We start from the raw sequence: 19,061 nt of genomic DNA on the forward strand, positions 1-19,061 counted from the left end.
TTCCCGGAAACCAACAAAGCGCGGATGAACCGTTGACTGTAAACATTAACAGTCTAAGGGATGAACAAAGCCTTAAAAAAGCTTCTGTGTGAATGGAAGTTTTTTAGACACTCTATAGTGTTGTTCATTGTTAATTTTATATATAGCCTACTTTTTTAATCAAGGCATGTTTGTATAATGAGCATAAAAGGTATATGTTTAGTTTAACCTATCTTTGCTCAGTTTTATTGTCCTTGGTTTTAAATGTATGTCCATTTTTATCTCTATTTCTACTGGAACTGTGTTTAATAAAAACCGGAGTAAAATTCCTTGTATGTGTACACAATACTTGGGCAATTAAGCTAATTGTGATCCGAAAGTTTTCGTTGTGCAAACTGCAAAGTGACAGTATTTCTGCCTATTAGTGATTGTTCATATTATTAGACGATCTACGGGGTCGCTTGTAAAATACTAACTATGACACCCAAAAGCGCCCCCTAGCGTTTATTTGGCAGTTGTTGCATGCTAATAACTTTATCTAATATGCGAGACTGGTTTATCCACAACATATAGTGACAACACCAGCAGTGATGTTTCAGACCCAATTAATCAAACAATCACGATACTTTCACGAAACAAGAAGGTTCAATTACGAAACAAGAAGGTTCAATTAAACAAATAAAGTTATTTCATGATATACAATATTTTTCATATTTTTCACTTCTGAGATTCAGAGAGTTTTCAGATTAGAAGGAAGAAAGGTCTCAAACAAGACAGTACACTTAATCGAACATTTGTTCATTATTTGCTTTTGAGAAAAATAGTGATGGGAAAAATGTAAACCTTACCAGATTGAGTGTGCTGAAGAATCTGCAGAGCTAGAGATCAAGGGAAAATTATCAGTTGGCAAACTTCTCCAAATGAGAGAATAACATATTTTCTCAGGGCTCTATGTTCTTTCTCTTGCCCTAAACACTGTATCCTCTGTCCTGGTCTGTCTCACATGCTTTAGCCAGAGGGCCTCTCATCTATTTTACATGGTAAACAGGAAGTTACACCGCATGTAGGGTTCAGTTGCAATGACCTGGATATTGTGTTATTTAACACTTAAAGCACAATTAATGACTTCCTCTCACTATTCAAACTCATTAATAATGTGACAAATAAGAAAAAAGGAATTTATTCAGATGGAAGCAAATAAAGTACAGACAACAATAGACCATTAGGAGTAGAAAATAGTTCTTTAGTCAGAGGTATTACTTTCATTTACAATATTTCCTCTCAAAATTTGATTCATTCTATTAAAAAGAATGTCTTTGTGTCTCAACAATAAATGTTAGCCTTATTGGGGAATCCACATGGTGACGGTTTCATCATGCAAAGTGGATGAGATATTCGTAATATAACAGTTGAAGTCATGGTAACACATCCTGGGTCTAAGACGTGGTCACTTGTTCATCACAGCTCTGTGTATCCTAGCAACAACTTGAGGATTAGGCAAGAGCGCGGCGGCCTGTGCCAGTTGGGGCAGCAGTGTGTAGGTGGAGGTGCGCAGGTACTTAAAGAGGTCCTGGAAGCCTTGAAGATGAGCATTGACCTGAGGTGGGACACCCAAAGACCGCCCCAGTCTCCTCAACACGTTGCTGTTGTCAGCAGAGTTAAGCAGCAGAGACAAATCCTGAACGGAGTCATAGTCGAGCATCTCGATACTCTGACCTGGACAGAGTCACAACAGAATCACCAACATGGACTTCAGAGATAAGCGCCAACATCTGAACTCACCCATAAATTGATTAACCAGCTTAACATTTATTATGGACACATAAAATGAGGGACCACTTACTTACTTTGACTAAAGGAAAACAAACATACCTTGAGCCACTTCCCATATCCTCTGAAGTTTTTGCTCCATCTGATATTAACATAGAAAAGAGGTCATTGTCATTTTTTTTCAGGAGCAGAATAAATTAATATATCATGGTGTTAGTATTGAAACTGATTGAATTAATACAACATATATAAATGACAAAAAATTACATAATTTATTAGGTTAAATACAAAGTATTTTCTAGCTAAAGCTTTTGAAATATGAAGATACAGTATGCATTCGTAATTATTTCTGATTCAGAGAAGAATCAGTGAATCTCAAAATATGCAACTGAAAATCAGCCCTGGTTAGTACATACAGTGTTTTGATCAATATCTTCAATGACAGAGTCAGTCATTGTATTGTGTGTTTGATTAACTTGTCTCACTCTTGTGCTCATACCCTCTCACAGACTTGTGGGTGAGAAGCTCAGGGTTTCTTTTCTACTTACATATTGTAACACTAAACACACGTAGGCAATAGACTTAATGGAAACTATTGACAGTGATGTCTGTGAATGATCTGAGGCTTACGTCTGGAAAGAGACATTGATGTTGAGTTTTTTTTAAATGTAATTTTCCATGCTTTGTTCACACAAAAATGTTTTTAATCCCCATTGTGGAGTGATGGCAGAAATCTCACTGGGGAAAATCTCAATCTAAAATCTCTAAAATCTAAAACCAAAAACTATCTCCATGGTTAGATACCACAATGGATAATTTATTTATTTTTGGTGGGCACAGTTCTTGTTGGTTTATGTGCTGACAAACTGACCCCATGGACTTAAACCAATATGAATAACTGTAAAACTAAAATTCTCTTGCTGTAAGGTTTTAACAACAACGGCAAATTTTATTTAGAGTACATTTTATTTCAAAGCGTATGCTTATCTTTCGCTGGCCTGGGCACCATGACTCTTAACAATATGATAAGTTACACCACTTCACCTCCTCCATGGAATAGGAGCTTCTTTGCTTCTCCTCCGGTGTAATGATCTCCTCTTTCGGACCGGAGGGCCTCATGTTGGTGGTGACATTTATCACAATAGAAGTAGGATGCACCTCATTCTCATGGCTCAGTGAGTGCAGGCCTCTGGGTAGAGATTAAATGAATGTAAATAATGACATAGAGACTGATACAGGTCCCTTGTAATTAAACAGTATGTTGTATTTGCAAAGCACCTTAGGGGATCTTGAGCTGGAACGAATGTATGTGAAGAGGTTCCTGATTGTTTGGCTGCCCTCTCTGTTGGGCTGGACAAAGGTGTGTACGGTCGGTCATCTGCAGACGACAGTCCTTCAGGCCCAGGACAGTACTCAGGAACCTGTTCTGAGTATTGCAATATGATCCAAATATAGTCAAGCAAGCAAAAGACAGATGGGGAGAAATAGCAGAAATGTCAAACATCATGTGTCCAACTCACTGAATCTCTCAGCAGTCAGAAGGACAGCCCAAAGCAGCAGAGCAATGAGGAAAATCGAGGAAGCTGATGCTGAACCAATCAGAACCATGGAGAATGTTTCTTCTTTTACTCCTTAATTGAAAAGAAAAAAAAAAAAACAGTCGAGTGAAATTTTATTCATGAGTTGAAACAAAAAAGTTGTTAGTAAAAATCCGCAGAGGGTTACTTACTCTTCTCTTTTGGTTCTCTGACATTTGCCCTGGGCACAGTGACGGCACTCTCTGTCAGAGAACTAGAGTTATAACCTTTCCTTGACAACGTCTCTGGGAAATCACTAGTCACTCAAACTGTTTGTACAAGCTTATTAACATTGCCATTCAGTCTATAAGGTTTATCTCTGGTTCTTACCTCCTTTAGAGCTTCGAGCTTTCAAAAGCAAACACTCTTTATGGACTGTGTCATGATTGTAACAAGGCACACAGGGCAGCTCCACTTCTCCAGTCATGCTCCTGAGTTCATAATACCTGTACACACAACCACCTTCATACATTTGACACAAAAGCAAAGGCTTGCACTTATCAGGTGGCTGATGTTTAGGCCTGGTGGTGTAGGTAACTCACCCTGGGAAGCACTGACCACACTGGGCATCGCTGGTAGGTGAGCATGCTGTCTTCTTCAGGCGGTTCAGCAGATTGCACTGGGTGCATCGCATGCATGGAGCAACACTTGTATCTGCACTGAATGTCCCTTCTTTACACAGAAGACAGACACCTTCACCACCATCTCCAAAACCACAGTCCTGAGAACGATGTACAATATAGACTTGAAGCAAAGTAGCAAGACAAGTAAAAGAAGGAAAATAAAATGAGAAAAACATGGGGCTGCTACTGTAATGTATTGTGTGTGTGTTACCTCTGAGAGCTGTTCTCCTGGACCACACACAGGGCATACAACACAGGTGCCATTAGTGTGTAAGAACTCTGCCTGATCGCAGCTAGGCTCAGAGCGCACCAGCAAGAACCAAACCTGAGGAATTCACACAATTAAAATAATCAGCAGTGGAAGAATTATTCAGAGCCTTTACCAAGTATTGAAGTAAAAGTCATGTATTCAAAATCTTACTTAAGTAAAAGTACAGAGACATTCCCAGCAAAATGTACTTGTGTCAAAGTAAAAGTATTTGTTATGCAGGATAAATTGATACTTTAGTGGTATTCTTATAAATTATATATATATATATATATATATATATATATATATATATATATATATATATATATATATATGTCCTTGGTGTCATTGCAGTAAGGTTGTTGTTTTTTTTGTTAGGGTGTCTGTAGTTTAAAGAATAAAGAATAAGGCAGGTTGCTGAACTAGAATTATGACTTGAAACAAGTTCATATGCATTAAAAACATTAAAACACTACAGCACAAGGAAATTGCTCAATAAGCAGATTTTGTTCATTGACCAATACATCACATCATGTAGTATAATCTGGAAATACAAGTAAAGTACAAGTAGCTCAATATTTTGCTTAAGTACCATGCCTAGTTATTTTTTGCAAACTGAAAAATAATGACCATCTAGAAATGATAGGATTAGAGAGTCAAAGTTTTAGAAATCTGTCAAAGGAAATTGCTTATAGGTCAGACCTACCATGAGCAGAGCAGCATAGAGACAAGCATCCATTTGCAAACTATCCATGGTCCTTCTCTAAGGAGTATGTTACTCTTCTTCTTTGCTACACTGAAACAGCCACCCTAAAAAATTATTTATGCACTTGTGAACACAATTTTATAATTACACATATGAAGACAGCTGATACAAAAAAACTACACTTTCTCAAAGGCTAGGCTTAAAAACGTACTTGGTAGGTTTCAAATGATCCTCGTAGACTAATTATTCATTTGCAGCCTTCATCTGTGGCAGTTTGGTTTGCCTTCATACAGTACAAGCTGCTTCACATTCAGCAGAGGTAAAGTGGTGGGAAAAAATCTTTGGGAATGCCCCTCATTCTACATTACAAATGACGCATGAGAGGTTCCCAACCAGACTATCAACCAGTGGACCAATGAATACAAGACTTTCAGGTCTCCCACCTGAGCGCCTCACGTCACACCTGGTCTTCTCATATTCCCTCTGGGGAACCCGCTTGTTTTGGCTCTGGTCTCTCAGACAAGGAGGAGGGGAGGGAATTCAAATGCATGAATGAGACCCTTGTTAACGGACATGTTACCAACAAAGAGACTTTGTGTGTGTGAGTGTGTTTTCAGGCTGGAATAAAATTTTTAATACTACAATCAGTTTTGTTTTGTTCTCTTAGATTCCACTGACGAGGGGCATGCTGAAGGTGAGACTCATGTTGTGAATCATAACGTTGCCAGACAAAATCATTCAGTTGCAATATACTGTTTGACCACTTTGTGGTAGTATGGAGCCACAAGACAAAAAAACCAACATGTCCCTACTTGTTCAAACCATTCACCACCCAGACAGGATAAAGATGTAACAATAGAGGATGAGTTATTGACATAGATTGGTTGCTTGAATTGGTTAGGCTTAAAGGAAGGCTATACTATGGACTTGCTTTACTTTGAGGACTGTACAGACTGTACTGACTGACAGCCAAGAACAAGGCAGACGTGGCCATCCTATGACAGAAAAGCCAATTAGATTTGTTTGAGCAGTTATTGAGGATAATTGTAAAGCACAAGAGTAGAACGAGAACATTACTTTGACTGTTTGCAGACCTGACATATAGAGTGCGTGCGCACACACACACACACACACACACACACACACACACACACACAAACACCTGTTCACTGAGTCATATAACCTCACAAGATATTTTTTCATATCCAGCATTTGTACAAGCACTTGCAACCTATGCAAATGGTGTTGTATGCCAAATCATGCCAATCGTCTGCTTTAACTGCCATGACCATTATTGTAAAAAAAAATCAATTATCAGAGGAAGGAATTTAAAAAAGGAAGATTTCTGTATATAACATCAATAAATGTAAAGCTTGTTGTGTATTATAGAGACAAGCCATTTGATAATGGAACAGTAATGGTACATCTGTGTCATCAACATCTACACAAACAAGGGTGTGTGTCAAGTATTTCTCAACATCCTGCAGTATGTAAATGTCAAGCCTTGTTACAGTTAGAGATAATTAGTATTACCATTAAAACTCTCACTGGAACTCTGACACTAAAAGCCAGGTGTATTCGAACAGAACACAAATGACAAATAAATGTGTTAATGGGAGGATTTTGAGATTCACATTTGCAAAGATTTCATAAAGTCATGATTGTAACGTTATGGTGCTTGTTCGTTATGTTTATTGCCGGTGATTAATGAGTAACTCAGGGGACTACAGAGAGAGGGTGTGTAGGTCTTCTTATAGCGAAATGAGGTGAGACTTGCCAGCAGACTCAAGGCTCAGCCAGCTTCTCATGAACTGATATTGATTGAGTAATTTCTCACAAAATAGATTGAACTTCAGATTTCAAGGAGATGACCATGGTAAGTCTAAGTTATGTATTTAGCTACAAAAAGAAAAGTTAATCATTATTGTTTTATTTCAATGCGGATGCAAATTTAAATAGAATTGTTTATCTTGCTGTCACCTTTGTGCAGATGACCACTTGACTGACATTGAATGCGTTTTTGTTTGCTGCCATGAACTCCGTCAGAAGCCTAACTCTAATCTGTCTGTGTGTACAGCTTCTGGGTTCAAGTAAGATTCCAGATCTATTAAATGAGCACTTGACATTGTTTAAAGTACAAAATATCACAGAGAGAAATAGCTGTAGATACAAAAAGTGTGTAAAGTAACAGCACTTTTAATGTCGTCAGTTGTCTTAATGTGTTTTTATTGTGTTTAAGTTTTTTTTGTTGATCTTATTGCCATTATAGGCTGAGTGTGATATCACATCATGACGGTTTTCTTTATCTTCCTGTGTCTTTTCAAACCTATGTGTTGTTTCAGCTGCCTCTGCCAGTACCAGCCTGTGGGGTAAGAAGGTGGTGTTCAAGGGGCGTCGGTGTATATGGCAGCTTCAACCAGATACAGTTGTACCGGCCCTCAATGAGCTGAGTGTTTGTGTGCTTTTACGCCGCACCCTTAAAACAGAATGGACAGGTTTTGACTATAAAGCACCAGGGAGGGGACACACAGAGCTGGGACTTGGGGGCACAGATACACAGCTGACAGTATGGCTGTTTGGAGAAAAACACAGCTTGAAAAGTAATTTGAAATTGCATGAATGGTTCAATGTCTGTTTCACCTGGTCTGGCCAAACTCAGAGGCTGCAGATCTACATTAATGGAACTAGTCAGCTTGAGGCCCCTGTGAGCCTCATTCAACCCCAACTGGCCCCAAACGGCACTCTCACTCTGGGGGTGTCTCATTTTATAAACATAAATGGTGAAGTGCTTCTGGAGCAGGGGAAGGAACTGTTTGGTGAGATTGGTCTGTTCAGGATATGGGCCAGAGAATGGAACGCTGAGGACCTGAGGGGGCAGAGCTGTGCAGACGGAGACGTGGTGAGGTGGGATCTGCAGCAGTGGAAACATGACTGCCCTCCTGAGCTTAACAATGACATACATTGTGGTAAATATAGTACAACCTTTTTATTTGCATTCCATGGTCCTGCAGTTTGAGCTGTCTAGATTTGTTTAAAATGAATTACTTCCAGGGTTTCCTCACCTATTCACATAACAAGGCAATCTACTGTAGGTGAGAGTTGAATAAGTGGGCAGATAATACACATTGCTGTTCAATAACTACGGTTTAAGGTCAAAGAAAAGGTAAACCACACATTCCTGAGTTCAGCAATTGGCTCACAAGCCTATTGATAGGTCTAACACTAAACTAACAAATATTGCTTATTTTAAAGAAGCCATTTTCTCTGCTTAATGTTTTTTTTTGTTAGCATGGTCACTCTACAAAATCAAAATGTGGACATTCATTGGTCACTCTACAAAGCCTGGAAATTGTTCAGTCTCACTAGAGGAAGTCACAAAAAACTGGGTATGTTTCCAGTGTCAATGGAATTTGGCAAGCAATAACTTTGAACAATCAAGTCAGATTAGCCAATCTAAAGAATTCATCTTTGTTGTCTTCTATAATCAGTTGGAGAGCATTTTCCCTCGCAACATATCTGTCCATAACATCCTGGTGTCATCCCCAAGGTAACACAACTTTTGTTAGCAAAACACTTCTCTCAGCTGACAGTGTTGGTAGTCAGATCCTTTGCTTCAGTAAAAGTAGCAACACTGCAATATAAAGATTCTTAAGTCCTATATTGGAAATATCACCAAAGTAAAATTACTCAGGTATTATTAGTAAAAAGCCCTTAAAGTAAATGTACTCAATGCGACAAAAGTGTTATACTAAAATGTATTGTAGTACAGGATTATTATTACTGTTGCATTCATGTGTAAGAAGTATTTTACCGTCATAGTTATAATGTAATAACAGTAACATTATATTTAAAAAACTTGTCATATTATGTCATCTGTAAAGTAACTAGTAATCAAATATGTCAAATTGAAGACATATTTAGCTGATTTAAATCCAGCTCTGTGTCATGGCAGTGTGGGCAGAGAAATGGTGTGGCTTCCCGTGTAGTAGAGTAAAAAGTGCGTGTGTATGTGTGTGTGTGTGTGTGTATGGGTGTGTGTGTGTGTGTGTGTGCATGTATGCATTGGCAGTGAATGATAAAGGTGATTAATTGGTACATTGTAAATGTATAGTGTCATCATAAAAGCAATTATCGCAACATTCCTGTCTGTGATTTCTGTTATCTGTGTTCACAGCCGTACCTGCCATGTGGTTAATAATTTTGCTACTCTACCTGCGCAACAACCTCAGGTACACCATTATTATTATTATTATTTTTCATGGAAAGAAGCAGCAATATCCTCAAAGACCAGCTGATTAGAGACCGATAAAAGGCTCGTTTTTTTATTGAGACAATATCACTTTCCGAGGAAATGAATGACGTATGTGAGCATTGAGATCAGTTGAGAGGCAATGTAGCTGTAAGTTATATTAAGAACAATCAATTGTAAGTACTGTATGTAAGTGAAATTATACAACCTTTTAATAAAGATGTGAAAACATTTTCAGGGATCAAGGGCATTGCCTGACTCCACCTTTGATAAATGGTAAGATAAATTCAAGACATGAAAATGATTATAATAATTACAGTATATATGAGGGCTGAAAGGCAATAGATGCAAAAAGCAAGCTATATATTCTCTAAACCTAGGTACAATGCAGATTTAACCAATGTCATTGTGATTAATTCCAAGTTTCAGATGTGAAGTCTACGTGAACGTGGATCCTGCTGCTAATGTAGAAGTGGTTCAGGCGAACATTGCCTCATTGCTGAGTTTGAACTTCTCTTACGACTTCCTCAACCTGACAGCTGACCCTAACAGCATCAGCATACTACCTGTGGGTACGTACAGTATATGGTCTGTGCTTTAGTCCTCTCACATGTCAAATGCACTCACTCACTCAGGGGACTGAAGCATTAATCAAACATTAACCAGAGATTTTATGACCATTATTATTGCCTTCAAAAAGCATGTATGTTCATGTCACATGAAGATGACCGTTTCTATTGGAAGTGTAATTACACACATAATTATATTGTTTGAAAAAAGCCTTGTTAAGTGGCTGAATTAAAAGGGTGCTGCGTACACCAATGAAAAAACGTTATTGCACACCTGCAGAAATACATTAGAGCTGGAGACATAATTTCAGTGTTTCTAAAAATACCTGATAAATGACTAGAATATGTAGAACTAGTCATTATACATTTTTCATAATTTGATTTCTGTCACACATCATGCCTAAAAAGGAAAATTATGATTATAAATATAATCAAAGGCTTTTGTAATCAACAAATTAACTTTGTGTCTTTCAGAGTTACTCCCTGCAGTGCCAGAACCACAGCCAACTGTCAGCACTGGTGCACCGACATCAGGTGAGCACGCAAGAAAAAATAAGGCCTTCAGGTGCAGATGCAAGACAATCTCTCTGTGCTGTAATATTTTCTGTTGCCATGTCATTTGATTAACAGTAACAGGTCCAACTCAAAGCCTGCCAGGTCGACCTGCTAACATGTCAACAACAGGAGATCCTCTAGATGTCAACGAGACTGCTGGTCAGTTCACCAAACAACTCATGGATCATGTTTATCCATCTTCTTCATTCTTGTTTCATATCATTATAGATCAGACAAAATGTTTTTTTGCTGGAAGGCAGCATTAAAACAGAAAAACATCAACTATTCACAATAAAAACACAGCGGGGAACAAAGAAGCAGTTTATTGTTGTTTCAAAATTAAGAGCACTTATTGCACATGAGATAAATGAAAACTTGAACCGGGAAGTCTGTGGAGGAAGTGATAGAGAATAGTGATAAAAATACACATGTACTATAAAGATGCACTGCTGTTATCTGTTGTCTTTACACTCCTGTAGTTGGACCAGATACATTCTTCAGAGTTAATCTGACCTTAAGTATGACTGGCAGCCCGGCAAATCCAGAGGATATTATTGAGAAATGGGTAAGACACTCACTCACATAAGTGCAATTGATAGCTGTCTTTACTAAAAATAAATATGTGTACAATGAATTATTCTCTTTGGGCAAAAGGTGAAAAAACAGCTAGAGGTGAATGAGACCATGAGTGTGCTAAATCTCATCATAAAGGAGAATGTTGGAAGGTGGGCCCATTGAATTCATGCATTGTTTCATAACTAGCACCCAGTGTTTAATATATGTGATATGAACGCTCTGGTTGACTTGTTAATCATATGTAATATTTCATAGGAACGTGGAGCATTACAATGGACCGATGGTGAGAATGCACTGTAAGACAAATAAAAATGATTAGAAATGCCATTCATTTTACAGTTTGGGGTAATTTAAAAATAGGGATAATATCTCACACCACCACGACAATTGATATTTACAATGAAACATCTCTCTGGTTTCCTTTCTTTCAGATTTTCCACGGCCAACAAAAAAAGTAGGTGACTAAAAAAAGAGAATAATAACGGTGCAGAAAGCTACCTGCCTGTTTTGTATGCCACTAAATGTCTGTTTCATCCTCAGATACTACTGCACCTTCCACGTTCAGGAATACAACACAAACAGTGTGGCAGAAATTAAAGCCGTTATTAATGCTGCATTATTATCAAAGTATGAAAATGACTCCATTGTTATTCAACCTATAGATGTGGCGATCAAGCACATAGGTAAGCTGGATGTCCTAACACAGATAAATATGTATTCAGTTATGAAATAAGACTTGTTAACATGTATATTCGTTTTAAGAGCCAGCAAACTGTTTAGAAGAAACCACTTCAACAATCTATGGACTATACATTTGGCCTGAAGCATTTCCACAAGTCAACCAAGACATGGGATGCGAAAAGCCAAAATTAGAGAGAGGCTTCAGGCTTTGGTAAGACATTAACTTCCTTTCATCCAGTTGATTTAATATTTGACCAAACTATCAGACTGCAAAATTATGATCATAACACGTGCCAATAATCACCAAAACAGTAATCTGAAACAATCATCATGCAGTAAAAAAATGATTTGTTTTATTGCCTGACATCAAAGAGTGGCATATTACATAAATGTCTAACAATAAAGCATATAGTGATTTACAATTGAGACAAAGTGTAATAAAGTTCAGGGAGTTAGTCACACCAGCCTGAGCCAACATTCATCTTGCAGGATTCTTTTTTTTTACTTGTACAGATTCTCTACAGATTCTATCTTTGTCGCAACAACATGTTTCCATAGAGACAGCTCAGTGAGACATTAAAATTCCCTCAATTACAATGTCCTGTTCCAACCAGTCCTCCCACGCTGCACACAAGCTCTGACCCCCATACGCGTAATACTGATGGATCCCTGCCAGCCTGCAGCCCAGGCTAAAATAACTATTTCCTGTGAATTATTAGTGTAATGAAGGGCTTCAATCTTCTTAAATCAACTCTGCCAAATTTGCTATAGATATCAGTCAAAGGACAACATGGGTAATCAGTTTTTATAGTCTCTTAGTGAAGCTTATTGAGACACGATCATCAGCAGTGGACAGGTTTTTTTTTTTCATCATCCTTCATCTGAAACTGACAATAGCTAGAGGACCAATGTAGTAATACAATGTGCTTTGTTCAAGTTTAATTAAACCAATCAGAAACAGACCATAAAGAATATTTATTGCCTTTGTTGATTCTGTTCCCTCTTTTTCTCTTCAGTAAGTTAGACATTGAAACTGACATGACCAGCTGGGCTGATCCTGATATGAAAAATTGCAGCCCGCTTTTGACCATATCAGACCTTGACAATATCCCTGTCACTACTGGTAAGAGCCACACAAACACACACACACAAACACACACACACACACACACACGGTCTGGTTAATTTTTATTGCTTATAATAATATTTAAATAAATAATTTGAAATAAAACATTTCCCTTTATTTATTCTAACATCTTAATAAAATCACAACAGAAATGTGTGGCGACAACACAAAAAAAACAACCAATAATGATATTATTGATTTCTAGATAACGCGGCTGAGGTTGTGGACATGATTCAGGACCTTATAGATGTTCAGTTAGGTAACAGTGCAGAGCTCTCTCCCTCTGAGCTGGATACAGTGGTAGAGAAGCTCCGTAAAGTGGTCGAAATCAGCACAATCAAACCTGCTGTTGGTGCCAAAATCGTCAATATTATTGCAAATATTCTGCTTTCCAAAACTGACATCACTCCAGTGGCTAGCACGTAAGTTGAGAGGAAAGTATGTGTCTGGGTAATCTACATAAATATTAACATAACTTTTCACACTTGCGTGTGAGATTTAACAGAAATCTATAATTCTTTCTAAATCCTGCCTTTTTTGTAATCCTATTTTCTTGTTAATCTTTTTGTTTTTTTGTCTTTGGAAAAAGTGTCCTTCATCTGACAGATAGAATGGGGAACAATATGGATTTCCAAGATGAATCTGCCAGTATAACAGCACCATCTCTGGCCCTGTCCATGTTCAATGTAGATCGAAATGAATTCAGTGGCCTCACCTTTGGTGTCTCCTCTGTTTCTTCCATCATGAATCCAGAGGTGAGACGCTATGAATGCTATAATAAATAAAAGGGGCAGTAAATATTACTTATCAGCTGTTTTTGTGAACTGTAAGAGTGTGATATCCACAAGCAAAAGAAAAGCCTTATTTTAGTTGTTTTTTTTAAACTCCATAACTGGTTCCACCCAGCTGTTGTTCTGTTACATTATTGTCCCGGAAACAGTGTTATAGTTATAAACAGACATTGTGGCCTCAATCAGTTGACCTGTGTGCTTTAACACGACACCAAATGACAAGAACTGGTAGTCTGAAACATTTTCTTTAGATTGACAGGTCCATGATGATCTTTTCTTTCACAGATTTTTGTCGACCAGAGCTTTATGAGTGAACTGCTCCCTGAGACGAATGCAACTATCTCTTTGCCTTCTGAACTCCACAACTTTTTCCCTCCCGGAGAAAGAAATACAACTCGTGTCCAGTTCCAGTTCTTTGGAACAGATGACCTTTTTCAGGTACTTTCATTTCAATGTTCTCTTGTTACTATTTGTCACATTGTTCTTTTATGTTTTTGTTCCTGCTTTTTTCCTCTTCTTGTTTGGCAGAAGAAACTAGGCTCCAAGATCTTATGCTGACCACATAAAGCTTACAGTTAGGACATTTTAAAGAAATAGTTTAACATTTTGGGAAGTAAGCTTATTTGCTTTCTTGGTATAAGATTGACACCACACTTGGGATAAGTATCAAGCCAGGCTCGTTGTAAATTACTATACATATTTTGTCAGAATGATAATAACTTAAAAATGACAAATCTGCTCTCTCTCTCTCTCTCTCTCCCGCTGTAGAATATTTTATTGACCAATTACTTTATCCTTGTCCTGCCTTCTAATGTGATAACCCTTTTATTTTTTAACAGGACCCACACATAACCAATGCACCACAGAGTAGCTTGACCATAAATTCCTATATAGTATCTGCCAGCATCAATAACAGCCATGTCAGCAACCTAAAGGAGCGAGTGGTGGTGACCCTCCGCCACCAAACACCCAAACAGGTGAGAAATAAATTTCATTCAGAAGCCTTGAATCTAAAACCATCATCACTTCGCTATGTTTTTTCGTTACAGCCAGAAGACAATGTGCAGTGCATTTTTTGGGATTTGCAGAAAAACGGTAAGTTCTTAATTATTTATTATACATGTTGTTACAATTGGGTTTAGATGATTTACAGTAATTGAAGCTCATAGTACTTTTTAGGAAACAGTGACATCAATAACGGTCCCTAAACACAGGAAGCTGTGTCTGTTGAAAAGCAGCTTTAATCAAAAGTGTGTGTGTGTGTGTGTGTGTGTGTGTGTGTGTGTGTGTGTGTCAGGTGGGCAGGGTGGTTGGAACAGCAGAGGTTGTATAACCCACAGTATTTCTGCTTATCGGACCAGCTGTCTCTGTGATCATCTCACACATTTTGCTGTGCTCCTGGTGAGTCATTGGTCACATAATCAGGGAACAAACAACTTCCACAAGCATCAACATACTGTGTGCAATCTGGCCCGTTGCTGACTGCTTACATATTTGTCTGCTAATGATACAAAAATATGGAGTTAGAATCATGCCAAAACCTCACACACACAAAATGTGTTTTACTCACGCCCAACGATTCACAAACAAACTCAGTGTGGTTTGCAAATACAAAACATCATTCACAAACTAATGCAATTTGTTCTGCAAATAAGAAATCTACCTATCAAACAAATACAGTATGTTTTACACATACAAAAACGTATTTCTTCAATGACAAAAAATATCCTGCAAGTACAAACTAAAATCTTTCAAGTACAAAAAAAAATCCTACAAGTACAAAACAAATTCTACAAGTACGGAAAACAAAATCCTTCAAGTACAAAAAAAAATCCTACAAGTACAAAACAAATTCTACAAGTACGGAAAAAAAAAAAATCCTTCAAGTACAAAACAAATCCTTCAAGTACAAAACAAATCCTTCAAGTACAAAACAAATTCTACAAGTACAAAACTGTCACGTGACTTTTGGCACTAACTTTCCGCCTTGCTGATCCACACACAAATGCAGGTACGTTTTCTAACAAATGTCCTGTAATTCGCCCTCCACAACAGCAGGTAGCGCTGTTAAATACATTTAAGCCTACCAGGAACATAGATAAATACACGCGGATTTTTTTAAACGTTATTATGGTGCATAACTTACTGGAACAAAACTGAGCAACGTGTTGTTGCTGATGACAAAACCACTGATTATATATATGTATATTGAAGCGATGCTGGCGTTAAAGACCCGCTGATCGTTGTCTGATTCTCTGAAATGAATAACGGCATTGCATTGTGGGAAATTGGCTTTGCATGCGCCCAACTCTGATCATATCGTGTTCTGTCTTACAGCCTACTGTAATATTTCACCAGTAATAAGACCAAAATAATATTATTAAAGTAAAGAAATGCATACTATGATAATATCTACATATATGTTACTAGATGTAGTATTATAGTTTAAAAAATATCAAAACAACAAAGCAGCTTCCCTGGCCGAAATAGACCGAAATAATAACATTAAAAGAAATACAATTAAACCATGATAAGATCTGGTGAATAAATGTTGATTAAAACAGCGGTTATTGGGCAAAAAATACCAATAACAGCAAAGCTGTATACAGCTTCTCTGTACAGAAATAGACGTGCTGTGATCAGGGAATCTGTGCGTAGACCACACATTGAAAAGGAGGTGTAGAGGGCTGTGGGTGGCTGGCGTGAGACCAGTGGAGGTGTCGGTAAGAACAGTTCTTGTCCAATCACTTTCAATTCCACAATTCTTTTATTCCAAGCATTATCAAGAAGACAGGTTACAGGTTTGTATGGTTACGTGTTTGGGTGTGTGGTTTATAGAGCAATAACGCACACAAGGCAGGAAACACAGCATGTCCAGCATCAAAGATCCTCCATGTGGTTTTGAACAAACATACATGCATCGCATCCGTGGGCCCGTCACAGAATTTTCGGCGAATCTGTGAAACTGCCACAGTTTTTCATTTCACAGAATTCTGTGAGACCGTCAGCCTGTAGGTTACTACGAAGCAAGATCAACATGCTGGATTTCTTCAGTTACCCGGCTTCACCTAACCTAACAACCGGGGTCCTGCATAATCTGTGTCACGACGCTGGTTATAGTGACACAGTGATGGTAACGGTGGATCAGTTGTTACCGGGTACAATCACCGTTGTAACTTATTCTGAATACCTAACCTGGTCGGGAGCACGTTAAGTTGGAGATCAGAGATCAACCGATGTAAAAGCACCGCATAGGCCTACTGACCAGTCAATAGACTACTCGATTGATAACGCCGTCACTGTTCTTAGAAGATCCGGTGGAGCCCGGTGCGCAGAGAGAGAGAGAGAGAGAGAGAGAGAGAGAGAGAGAGAGAGAGAGAGAGAGCGATATGCGCTCATAAAAGTTAAAACCTTTAGAGAGAATTGCATATCCGCTTGTTGAGCCGTGTGTCGCCAATGCGCACATCGGTTTGAATTATGTTTTCATATATTGTATTTGCTCTCATGATCGCTTCCACTGCCAGGGTTGCAACTGATCATATAATAGGCGAAAGCAACGACAGTTAATGGAAAGCACAAGTGTAATTATGGTCAGATATTGTGCCTGACTGATGGGGAAGTGATATTGATAAGCCATGTGATTTAGGCCTACGCATCTAGGCTACAGCGTCCGCTATTCTTTTTTTGCCAGCTTTCCTTCCTGTTTTAGGAAGCAACGACTGTATTGTGGTTGTTAGGTTAGGTAAAGCCGGGTAACTGAAGAAATCCAGCATGTTGATCTTGCTTAGTAGTAACCTACAGGCTGCCGATCTCACAGAATTCTGTGAAATGAACACGGCCCCTTAACTCTAAAACTGTGGCAGTTTCACAGATTCGCCGAAAATTCTGTGACGGGCCCACGGATGTGATGCATGTATGTTTGTTCAAAACCACATGGAGGATCTTTGATGCTGGACATGCTGTGTTTCCTGCCTTGTGTGCGTTATTGCTCTATAAACCACACACCCAAACACGTAACCATACAAACCTGTAACCTGTCTTCTTGATAATGCTTGGAATAAAAGAATTGTGGAATTGAAAGTGATTGGACAAGATCTGAGGGCATTTGAGTGTGGATCAGCAAGGCGGAAAGTTAGTGCCAAAAGTCACGTGACAGTTTTGTACTTGTAGAATTTGTTTTGTACTTGAAGGATTTGTTTTGTACTTGAAGGATTTTTTTGTACTTGAAGGATTTTTTTTTCCGTACTTGTAGAATTTGTTTTGTACTTGTAGGATTTTTTTTTGTACTTGAAGGATTTTTTTTTCCGTACTTGTAGAATTTGTTTTGTACTTGAAGGATTTTTTTTTGTACTTGAAGGATTTTTTTTTGTACTTGAAAGAATTTAGTTTGTACTTGCAGGATATTTTTTGTCATTGAAGAAATACGTTTTTGTATGTGTAAAACATACTGTATTTGTTTGATAGGTAGGTTTCTTATTTGCAGAACAAAATGCATTAGTTTGTGAATGATGTTTTGTATTTGCAAACCACACTGAGTTTGTTTGTGAATCGTTGGGCGTGAGTAAAACACGTTTTGTGTGTGTGTGAGGTTTTGGCATGATTCTAACTCCATACAAAAGCTGATGTTAACACCACAATGTGCAAACTTCCTTTATAATTATATGAATATTTTTTACAAATAATTATCATGGGATGAGTTTTACTGTTCACTGCTATTTCCCAGCAGCGCAAAAGTGTTTGGACACCACCACTACAGGGCGTTAAATATAGGCAAACAATATGTTTTTTTCCGTTTCTGTATATTGTGTTTCAGGATGTATCCAGAACACCCATCAGTGAAGCTGACAGCCAGATTCTGACAGTGATCTCAAATCTCGGTTGTGGTATATCCTCCATCTTTCTGGGCATCACTCTTCTCACCTACTTTGCTTTTGAGTAAGTCACTCGGAGTGACACCAACATACTTATCCCATTGTAACAGGTTAATATCGCAAAGACCATCTTTGCTGCAATAACCAGCTAGAGGAGTCTGAAGTAGGGCTGTACCATATGAGGAAAATATGCGATATGCAAGAAGGTTGTTGAATATCGTGATAACGATATTACTTGCGATAAATACACAGATATTGAAATGTACTCAGTTTTGCATTTCTGCTACTTTCAGTATTCTGCTAAAATACAACAATTGCTTGTTGAATTTAAAACAAATGAAAGTAAATCATTTCCAACATTCTTTTATTGAACAAATGGAAAACTGAATTGAACATAAAAGGCACCACTAAAAAATTAACAATAGTTACATTTTAAAAAGCCATTTTCTACTGATGTGCCTTTCACGATATGCCACAGCCTTTCACAATATGCGAATTGCGCTAGTTATGGTAATATTGCGATGACGATAAAAAAAACTATATATTGTGCAGTCCTTGTCTGAAGGTAGAAATTAAAAAGTGGATTTTTAGCATTAGATGCAATGCTGCCTCATAGGACATTGTGCTAAGAAATCAAATGTTGCCTACTTGCATCTGTCACTACACTATAGGAAGCTGCGTCGAGACTACCCATCTAAGATACTCATTAACCTATCAGCTGCCCTACTGGGGTTGAGC

Source organism: Perca flavescens, chromosome 10 (genome assembly GCF_004354835.1).
Source record: "Perca flavescens isolate YP-PL-M2 chromosome 10, PFLA_1.0, whole genome shotgun sequence".
In the NCBI taxonomy this organism is placed as follows: domain Eukaryota; kingdom Metazoa; phylum Chordata; class Actinopteri; order Perciformes; family Percidae; genus Perca; species Perca flavescens.